At 39.2% G+C, this 11,368-nt stretch overlaps 1 non-coding gene across 1 annotated transcript; it reads right to left on the bottom strand.

The window, feature by feature from the left end:
- Positions 1-7,583: 7,583 nt before the first annotated feature.
- On the bottom strand, positions 7,584-7,689 carry LOC145609928 (small nucleolar RNA R71). The gene has a single exon (XR_014106194.1). It is a non-coding gene; the product is annotated as a small nucleolar RNA R71 (small nucleolar RNA).
- Between the last annotated feature and the right edge of the window lie 3,679 nt (positions 7,690-11,368).

Here is an 11,368-nt window from a genome sequence, read left to right as displayed (position 1 = left end):
CTCGCCTCCGCCGTCTTCTTTTGGGGGTAGAAGCGGGACAAGAAGGCCTTTGTGACAACGTCCCAAGTTCTCAAGGAGTTGGGCTTCACCTCTTTGTCTAGCCACTCCAAAGATCCTTGCCTTTTATGGTGTTGAGGCGGATGCATTCTTGAGAAACCCCATTGACTTTTATGGTGTTGCAATATTTTTCAAACTCCTTTAGATGGTTCAATGGGCTCTAATTCTTGGCCCCACTATATTGCCTTCTCTCAATCAAGGTGATCATTGCCGGCCGGATTTCGAAGTCATTTGCCGGTGTAGTAGGTGGAGCTATTCCGCTCTCAAACCTATATGCCCCGGGCACTCCAAGCTCCTTCAAGGCCACTCTAGGATTTTCACCCATGCCTTCTTCACTTGAAGAACTATAACCCAAGGATCTATTAGCCACTCTTATTCTTGAAAGAGTTCTCTCAATTTCCGGATCAAGGGGAACAAAGGAACGATCACGGGTTCTATGCATGCAAAACTCAAAGAAAAATATTAGTAGCACGGCTACAAGTGTAGCCTAAAGAAACAAAATCTTTTTGTATTTTTTTTTTGTAAAATGAAGTAGACTCAACAACAAAGGCTAAGCACCAATAGCATTCCCCGGCAACAGCGCCATTTTGACAAGAGGAAAATGCATGTCGTTATCTACCCTTTCTCCAAGCCAAACTAAATTTGTAAACACCTAACAAACCTTATATGAATATAGGGCAAGTTAAGGGTCGATCCCAAGGGAATGCAATGATTAAAACTAAAGTCTAAGTCAAGCTACCTCGAAGTCGAAAATGAGATTATGGTTGGTACTAAAGTGAATAAGATCAAATTCAACAAGTAATCAAGGGTCTAAACACTAGGGATATGGGTTCCACATGCAAGATCAATGATAATGCTAGATTAAAGCTCAATCAATTAATTCAAGTATTGCAATGGACAAACAATAGTAGCACTCAAGAGAGTTCAAATGCTATCTCCTATAGGCCAATCTAGTGGTCACTATAAAAGGCAAACCAAGAAGAATCACAAGCAAACTCAATCAATTAGAGCAACCTTCAAATCAATTGGTCATGTCATTAAGAGTTGCAATGCAATCTAGATTAATCTTATAGGGTGATTAATCCTAATCTAATCAATCTCATGCAAAACTATGTCAACCAATTTAATTGCAACAAATCAACCAATCAGAGAGCATCAACTAGTATTTCCGTTAATCAAACATGCTTCCCCCTTTCCCTAGCAACTAATCTACTCACTAATCATGGTGAGATTCAAAACCAAATAACTAGAAATTGCATTGATCATCATTCTATATCAAAATCTAATAGAAATCAAAGTATTCAATATTATCAAACTCATATCCAAGAAAAACAAGCATCAAGCAAAAAATATCAAATAGCAAGTAAGTAAGAGATGAAAGAAGGAAGAGATTCTCACTAATATTGATGATTGAAAATGAAGAAATCCAAACTTGATTGATCAAATGTTGAGTTACAAATACAAAACCAAGAACTTCTCTCTAACTTCTCTTTCTAAAACTAAGCTAATGAAATATTATCAAAAAGTTAGATTCAAAAAGAAAATACAATTCTATTTATAAGCTAAGAAGAAAACGGCAGCTCACGCGCCCTCTCCCGATAGACCCGCGCCCGGGGAAAAATGGGTACGGAACCCTCCGCGGGCTGTCTGGGCAGCACCCGCGCCCGCGGCATCAGGGGCCCGCGCCCGCGGGGAAATGACCCGTGCCCGCGGCAAGATCCCTTGCTCCCAAAGGCTGATCAGGGGGCCGCGGTCTCTCTAACGGGAGAGACCTCTCCATTTTACCCGCGCCCGCGGGAAGCCCTCGGGGCAACCACGGGGAGTTCCTGCCTCATTTTGACACTTTTGCTCGTCTAGGGCCCGCGCCCGCGGCAAGATGGCCCGCGCCCGCGGCCTGCTGGAAATACCTTGGAGACCTCTCCGAGGCCTCTCCAACGCCTCTCTAAGCCCTCTCTAGTCAAATGCTTCTTCCTTGATTAAACATTGAGGTCCCGAATTGCATCCTTTGCCAAGGCGATCCTCACAGTACCTACACAAGTAAACAAAGGAAATAAATAAAAGGGAAAAAGAGCAAAATAAAGGAAAACACGATATAAACACGAGAAACATAAATAAAAGAGAAACTAAAGGAAAAAGGACCAAAATTAAGAGAAGAAAGCATGAGAAAGGGAAAGAAATTACCTAAAAGACTACCATAAATGACACTCATCATCTACATATGGAAATAACCCTCTAGGGGTTCCTGCTTCACCTGCCCAATGGAATATCCCACTGTCATGTGCAAAGTTCAAATTTGGGTACGTGCAAAGTTTGTGAATCCACCAAACCATGGAGTCGAGTTCGATTTCATCACGAACTCTGTCCATTCGCTCCAACTCTCTCGGTAGGCTTGTGTGCAATGCATATGGATTCATAATCATGGACCTTTTTTACTTAACCCATATCCTCGAACTTTAGAGAACTAGAGACATGGTTAGGTTGCAAACTCATCATATTGTGACTATGTGAACTACTTGTGCCCTTGCATGTATATATTATATATGTGTTAACCGTTTGTTTGACTTGTGTTAAAGAGTAAATAAAATTGACTAATGACTAAAAAGACTTTGTCTAATTAATTAATTTTGAATTAATTAAAGTCTAATAAATTAATCAATTCGACTTAGTACGACTTTAGGCATGTTAATTTAAAGTAAAATTACTGGAAAAGTCCAGATTAATGTTCCAGCAATGGCATAGAAATTTGGACTGTGGCGCTGTAGTTTAGTGTCTGTCGCCTGGAGACAATTTTGTCGTCTGGCGACAGGCTCTAAACAGTGGCGATTGTCCTGTTGTTTTAGCGACAGTCCAGTTTTCTTGCTCGAGTCATCATGACGAGTCTAATTAATAGTCTACTAATCGGTTTATCAATTTATTAATGGCTCAAACCATGTTTAAGTCTTTAATTGAGTTTAGGCACTTAAAGTCTAATGGTCATACACTAAAGAGTCAAAGCTTGTCACTCACACACACATAAAGCACACACATAAAATGTTTGTCACATTATGACCATGTCTAGAGAGTCTTGAATGCGTGTTTTCCGTCATTTTTTTAGGGGGGTAAGTCGGATATTAATCCTCCAATTTTAAAACTCCATTAAAATTTCCCTTAAAATATATACCCCATTTTTGCCTATTCTTTTTAATTTTTAAACCATAAAGTCAAGTCAATTAGAGTCAAGTATTAAAACAAATATGGTTTAACTTACAGCGCGTGGACAAGAAAGGAAGGGCGTTTAATCAAAGACAACACTTTTGTTCAAGTCTTACTTTTTGACAAACCAATCGGTAGGAAAAGGAAAGCTAAGAAGGCAATGGCTAGTCAAGAAGAACTTAATGAGGTCAAGGGACAGGTAGCCAACTTGGCTGAGATGTTACAAAATCTATCGTTGCAAATAAGTAATCCTGAAAAACAGAAACAAATGGACCAAATCCAGGAAAGCTTGGGCAAGCTGTCCAACGACTTTAGATTCCAAGAGATTAGCTCCCAAGGGGTCTCGGTGGATAAGGACCTTCTCCCACAAAAGTTCAATCCCAATGACATCCCTAAATTTAAGGTTATGGATAACCCTTATTTTCATTTAAGAGCTTTTGAAACTGTAATGAATATTAAGGGGATAGATAGAAAAGCATTTCACTCTATATTTTCATTATCATTAGAAGTTGTATGTCAACAGTGGTACTTTTCACTTGATAAAGAAAAGACCTCTAGTTGGGAATCTATTGTAAGCACTTTCATTGAAAGGTATAAATGTAATATACAAGTTAAAACCGATCATAGAGAGCTAGAAATGCTAAAGCAAAAAGTAAATGGAGGTTTCACCTCCTTCTTTAATAAATGGAGGGAAACTACTGCAAAAATGGTTGAAGTACCTAGTGAGAAAGAATCTGTCAGGATGTTCATCAAGAACCTCCAAGAAAAATATTCTAAGCACCTTAGGCACCAAAGCAATCTAAACACCTTTAAGGCCGTCTATGATATTGGAATTAATATTGAAGATGACCTCTCTAAACAAAAAGCTGCTAATAATAACTCAAGTAGTGGCTGGAAAAATAAGAAGAACGACAATCCTTCTTCATCCAAATCCACCCACTCAAACAATGTAAGCACCTTTAATCTAAATGAAGTTTTGGCAATGAACAACAATCAAGGACAAAAGAAACCATTTAGGAAGAATTATACTCCTATTGGTATGAGTTATGACACCGCGTTTGACCGCTTACATGCATAAGGTCTTATAACTCCCATTGGACCATTTGGGGACCCACCTGTCGAAAGGAGAACGGCTAGCTGGAAACCAAATGCACATTGCAAATATCACCAAGGTATGGGTCACCCTACGGAAAATTGTTGGAGGCTAAAGGAAGCTATTTAAGACTTGATCGATATTAATAAGCTCCCATTGCCCCTGCAAGTAAGAAGCCAAGTATCAACACCGCACCGCTGTCGGATTCCTTGGCTATTTCCGACGAAGAAAATCAAGTGGATCCAACTAGACTCATAGAGCCTATCGAGACCATTGAAGAAGAAATCTTCGAAGATGCTCTCGAATTCCATGGCCAAGAACCTGCAACAAAGCAAGAAGTTTTGGCGTTGACATCAATATTGTCACAATTGGAATAGTTGATATCACAAACCTTTGAGGCTATAAGAGAGAAAAATGAGTTACTTAAAAGAAAACCTCCACCCAAGCAAAAGAAACCCTTTACTCTCCAAGTGATCGACACGCCCAGGAAAAATAATAGAAGTTATACTCCAATTGGGACGTCGTATGCTAACATGTTCAAAATACTCTCTGAGAATGGTAAAATTTAACCTCTTGAACCGAGACCATTTGAATCACTAAAAAGAATGGACAAATACTATTGTTCATATCATCAGTCAGGGGGACATACAATAGAGCACTGCTTCAAGTTCTAGGACTTGGTTCAACGTTTGATTGATGAAAAGAAATTGGTTCAACTCCCACAAGATGCCACGATTAATGGAGTATGGGACAGTGATGATGAGGACGTTTACCTTAAGGATATTGAAGAGACTCCTCTATTAACAATATACCCAGTAAGTGACATTTGGGACGAAGAAGATTCGCCCATAGATGTCCTCACCAGGTCCGGGAGAATACAACCTCCCATTTCAACACAACCTATACCTTCTATCCAGCAAATTCCCGTGCCTATTATAGAAGATAACTGATGAGTGGCATTTATGGCACTCATTTGGTTCCTTTTTGGATGATTTCTATTTCATTTTATCTCTCTTTTCTTTAGTTTTCCTTAGTTTTATTCTTGTTTTCTTCATTTTATGCTTTTTGTAGTTAGTTTCTCTATTTCATGCTTTTTCTAGTTTACTTGTTATTTTTCTCTTTTACTTGCTTTTTATCATTTATTTGTAGGTGGTAATTGATTGTCCAAGAATTCCCGAGCTTCCTCTCTATGAGCTTTCATTGTTTTCATGCCTAGAGATGGTGCAAGAAGCTTCAAGTCAAGGGTGGATCCAAGAGGCAAGCTTCAAGGCTTTGTATATGCCTTCTTCATGGCTTATAATTTTCAAGAAATTCAAGAAAGTTTCTGCCTACTTTGTCCTCCATCATCATCATCTAGGACGTGTGCACCGCTTGAGCTAGGACGAAGAGAAAAAGGGGGAAAGACCCAGATATGTGCGGGCGCACCAAGGTGGTGTGCGGCCGCACACCTGGTGCGTGCGGGCGCACCTATCTAGGTGTGCCCCGTGCGCACCATTCTCCCTCCTCCGAGCGCCCGCACCTACGAGAGTCTATTTTTGGGCGTCAATACCGACCTCCTCTTTGTATATATAGTTATTTCTACCTATTTTTAGTAAGAAGTTTTTAGATTGATTTTGGGATAGTTAGTTTTGGGGGAATTTTAGAGAGAGAAACTCAAGAACTTTAGAGATAGAAACTCATGATTTTTGGTGATTGCTCAAGAATTCCTCATTGTATTTGATCTTTAGATCAAAGTTTTGTAAGGATCTTCTTTTTGATTTCAATACAAGTTTGATTCTAGTTTATTTCATTTGTTTTCCATGTTATTGATGATTGATTGTAGTTTAATTGAATTTTGATTGATTTTGATTGATTGTTGGTTTAATCTTTGATTTCAAGTATGTTGATGATGAAATTGATGATTGTTGTAGTTTTGATCTTGATTCCTATGACTAGTGAGTAGTTTCCTAGCTAGGGAAATGGTGAAGCATGTTTGAATAATGGATTAGAGTAATTTGGGGATAATTGATGGGGTTGATGATATGATTAAATTTGGTTGATAATTCATGTGCATGTGTGTGATTAATTGAGGTTTGGCCATCTTTGATTATTGCACTAGATTGCATTGTGAGCTTGCTATGATACGGATCATTGATTAGTAGCTTGTAATTTCACGATTGAGGTGCTTTGTGACGTTCCCTAGGTAGTGTTTAGCGTAGTTGACGCTAGTTAGACCTCTAGGTGAACCATCTTGGTATGCTCTTTTGGATACATGATGATCTTCCTTTATATCACATAACTTAGTCGGTTTAACCTCCCAAATTACCATTTTCCATTACAATTACATGTGGATCCATTGCCCTAGTGTCTTTAGATTGATTTCATATAAGTTCTTGCATCATTTAGCTCTAGCTCTAGTTTCCTTCATAAACCCCTTTCACTTGACTTCGAAATAGCTTAACTTAGGCATTGTGCATTCGACCTCCATTCCTTTGGGTTCGACCTTGACTTACCACTACACTAAATAGGGGTTTGTTAAGTTACAAATTTTGTTTGATTGGGTGGGGTGGTAGCCCAACGACCTACCGTTCTCCTTCCCATCAAAATGGCGCCGTAGCCGGGGAATGGTGCTTTGAGTGCCTGTTGTTGTTGAGTCTATTTCATTTCATTTGCAAAATACAAAAAGATTTTACACTTTAGGCTACACTTGTAGCCGTGCTACTTATATTTGTTTTGAGTTTTGTATGCATAGGTCCCGAGATCGCTCATTTGTTCCCTTTGATCCGGAGATTGAAAGAACTCTCTCAAGGAGGAGAGTAGCAAACAAGACTTTGGATTATAGTTCCTCAAGCGAAGAAGAGATTGAACAAGAGCAAGTCATGGGAGAACAACCAAGAGTTGCCTTGAAAGAATTGGGAGTACCCGGTGCATATAGGTTCGAGAGCGGCATAGCTCCACCTACAACACCGGCAAACGACTTTGAAATTCGGCCGGCAATGATCACCCTAATTGAGAGGAGACGATATAGTGGGGCAGAACGAGAGCCCATTGAACCATCTTAAGGAGTTCGAAAAATATTGCAACACGATCAAGGTTAATGGAGTGTCTCAAGAATTCATCCGCCTTAAGTTGTTCCCTTTCTCCCTCATAGGAAGGTCTTTGGAATGGCTAGACAAAGAGGTGAAGCCCAATTCATTGAGAACTTGGGATGATGTCACTAAAGCTTTCTTGTCCCGTTTTTATCCTCAAAAGAAAACGGCAGAGGCAAGGGCTTTAATTCAAGGATTCAAGCAAAAGCCAAATGAGAGTCTTTATGAGGCATGGGAGAGATTCAAGGAGTACCAAAGAGAATGTCCTCACCACGGAATTCCAACATATCAATTGATCCAAATCTTCTACGGTGGTTTGAATCCTCAAGGCAAAGCATGCCTTGATGGAGGGGCCGGTGGTCCAATCATGAACAAAACCGAAGAAGAAGTTGTGGACATAATAGAGGATGTGGTGACTTACTATAGAGATTGGCAAGATGGGGAAATAGATTCTTCAAGCAAGCAATCTTCCTTGTACTCGGTGGACCATCTTAATGCCATCAACAATGTTTCCTCTCAAATGACAAACTTGGGAAAGGAGATGACGGCGATCAAGGCCAAGTTGGAGAGTGTTTCTTCCTCTTCCCAAGCTTCAAATCTTCCCTCCCAAATTAAGGGGAGAGGTACTTCTTCTAACTCTCAAACTCCTTCTACTTCACATAATATGCCTATGGGATGTTTGTTTTGTGATGTATGTGGATCATATGACCATGATTCTAGCAATTACAACAATGAATGTGTTGATGAGTTTGACAACAATGAGTGTGCACATGTTAATTTTGTGTCAAACAACAATGTTCAAAGGTTTGATAATCAAAGAGGCCAATGGAATAGGAATTACCAAAACCAAGGCAATTTTGACAACTATAATCATAGTGGTGGTTATAGGAACCAAGGGAATCAAGGTTCTCGTGGTAACCATAACCAAGGTTATAGTGGCCAAAATCAAAGCCAAAATTATGGTAATCAAAACCAAATTTATGGTAATCAAAACCAAGGTTATGTAAATCATAACCAAGGTAATGGTAACCATAATCATGGTGGTGGTAACCATAATCAAGGTTATGGTTCAAATCAAAATAGGGGTAATTGGAACAATCAAGGAAGGGGAAATTTTCAAAACAATGCTCAAAGAGGTCCCCCACCCGGTTTTGTTCCAAAGACTCAAGGTGACTTCTTATTCACAACCTTCTTCTCCTAGGACTACTTTGGAGGAATTGATTGATAATCAAACCAAGATCATTAACACCTATATGGCGGTTAGTGATAAGAAATTCAATGAGATGATGACCCACAATAAGATGCTTGAGACTCAAATTACCCAATTAGCAAGCACTATTAAGGATTTTGCTAGTCCTTCATCTTTGCCTTCCCAAGGTGTTGAAGCAAAGAAACCCGTGTACTCTATTACCACATGTGGTGGAAATGATTTTAATGAGGAAGTTTCTTGTTCAAAAGAGGAAAGAGATGAGAGTGGTGCTATGGAGAATGAAGTGGAGAGGGTTGAGTCCAAGGAAATTTATTGTGAGGTTGAGGAAAAAGAAGAATATGTTTTTGAAAAGATGAGTGAGGTAGAGAGATTTCCCGATCTACCTTATCCCCAAAAATATTTGAGATTCAAAATGGATGAGCAATTTGGGAAGTTCCTTGAAGTTCTTAAGGAAGTTCATGATTCCACACCCTCTACCGAGCCTATTCCCGATATGCCTAAGTACTCCAAGTTCCTTAAGGAGATACTAGAGGAGAAGGAAGATTTTGATGAGGGTAGTTCGGTGGAAGGAGGGAAGTGTTTTAGTGCTCTTATCCATGGTGAGCTTCCGGAGAAAATGGAAGATCCGAGGAATTTTTCAATCCCTTGTCAAAGTTTTTGAGAATGCTTTGTGTGATCTAGGGGCTAGTGTGAGTATTATGCCCTTTTCGGTTTTCAAAAGGCTTGATCTAGGTGAGCTTCAACCATCTAATATAACACTTCAATTGGCCGATCGCTCTATTAAGCTTCCTAAGGGAAGAATTGATGATGTTCCTTTAAAGATTGGAGAGAAGTTTGTCTTTCCCGTGGATTTTGTTGTTTTGGAGATTGAGGAGGATGAGCATATTCCAATCATTTTAGGGAGGCCTTTCTTGGCCACCTCGGGAGCCTTAATAGATGTGAAGGGAGGTCAAATCACTTTGAGATGTGGAAAATTAGAATAGAGTTTTAAGTTGAAGCCAATGCATGAGTCCTTATCTTGTGTGCAAGATATAGCATGTGCTAGTCTTTCTCGTTCCATTGATGATATGTGCATGATTGATTCTTCTACTAACGATGTTTTTGAGATTGTTGATGATGTTTGTGCAAGTCTTGATGATGTTAGTGAAGAAGAATTTGTAATTCAAGAGCCAAGGGATGAGAAAGAAACTGAGATTCCAAATTGGTTCAAGCTTAATTTTCAAGATGAAGAGAAAGCTTCCATGATTAAAGATGTTGAAGTCAAGCTCAAGAAAAAGGCCCGTGACTCGAAGAAAGCAAGAAAATGAAAGATGTTGAGAAAGGAGAAGGAAGAATTTGAAAAGAATTTTGTGAAGGTTTCATTAAGCAACGATGAGAAGTTGCTCAAAATTGAAGAAAATTTTGCTCTATCAACCACCTTGAAGAAGGTGGTGTTATTTGATCTTCCATGATTTGGAGGAAGGGTCGAGCTTAGGACCTTAAGCAAGCGCTTCCCGGGAGGCAACCCGAAGTTTCTAACTTTTCCCTTTGATTTTTGAATTTTCTTATTTTTGTTTCTTTTATTACTTTGTCTTTTCTTTTACTTTTCTACTTGATTGGATTTTTAGGATGACCTTTTGCGGGATTTGAATTCTACAAGTATGCATGATGAATGGAAGGTGTTCGTGGCACAAATCACATTTTGTTCGATTCTAATCAAAATTTGAGGTAAAAGGGGTAAGAATTTTAGAGAGGTAAGATAGGAAATTCATGTTTTGAAAGTTGGAGGAAATTGATACTTAGTGAATTTTTGTGGTGAGCACATGAATTTTCAACTACTGCCTATGTAGGGCTTTGAAAATGATTTTAGCTACTGGCTATGTCGTTCCTCATCACCATCATGATTCATGTGCGCACCAAAATAGGTAGTAAGTATCAAATTTTTGAGAAAAAGGAAGGGGCACGCACAGGGATGTGCGGCCGCACACGAGGCATGTGCGGGCGCACATCAGCTCTGTGCGGCCGCACACGGGCTGGACTGCCATATACCTCCTTCTTCCTCCTTTTTCCCTTCATTTCCTCACTTCCCTCATCTTCCTCACGCACACTCTCATTCAAACCCTCCTTTGTGCGCAGCTTGTTCTCCATTATTCACCATCAAAAATCACTCAAATCCTCACTAAAATCACTCCATTTTCACTCAAAATCACTCACAAATCTTTCTACGCTACAAATTCCTCACAAATTGACCCAAATTTCACTCACTCTCTCTCCTACTCTTGGTGGCCGAAAATTGGGGCTTTCTTTGTGGGTTCAAATTGGTTGCTCTAAGTTGGTTAATCTTGCTTCTCTTATGGTATAATCACAAATCCTTGCTTTAATTTTGCCATTTATATCATAAATTTGCATAGATTGAAAATTTGTATGAGCATGAATAGTGTAGTATTGATTTTGTGATTTTTGATGCTTGATCTTGATATTGGTTGTGATTTGGTGATATTTGTTGATTGATTTTGCATAACATTGTATTGTTTGTTGATTTTGTAGTGATTCTCATCATTTTCGGTTGATATATTGTGAGTTGAATTTTTGGAATATGGGTAATATGTGGTGATTGTGGTATTGGTCTTGTGGTTATTCTTGGATTGTTGAAGGGGAGTTTTTCTTGGATTATTGGTGTTGTTGATTGGTTTGGAATTGGTTTTGATTGAAAAGAAGTGTGAATTTGGAGTTTGGCAATTTTGGTAGTAAGTGGTGAATTTGGGTGTG

The sequence above is a fragment of the Chenopodium album genome, chromosome 23, assembly GCF_948465745.1.
Source record: "Chenopodium album chromosome 23, dcCheAlbu1.1, whole genome shotgun sequence".
NCBI classification, from domain to species: domain Eukaryota; kingdom Viridiplantae; phylum Streptophyta; class Magnoliopsida; order Caryophyllales; family Amaranthaceae; genus Chenopodium; species Chenopodium album.
The sequence above is the reverse complement of the archived record's forward strand: the minus strand, read 5'-3'. Positions and strand labels throughout refer to the sequence as shown.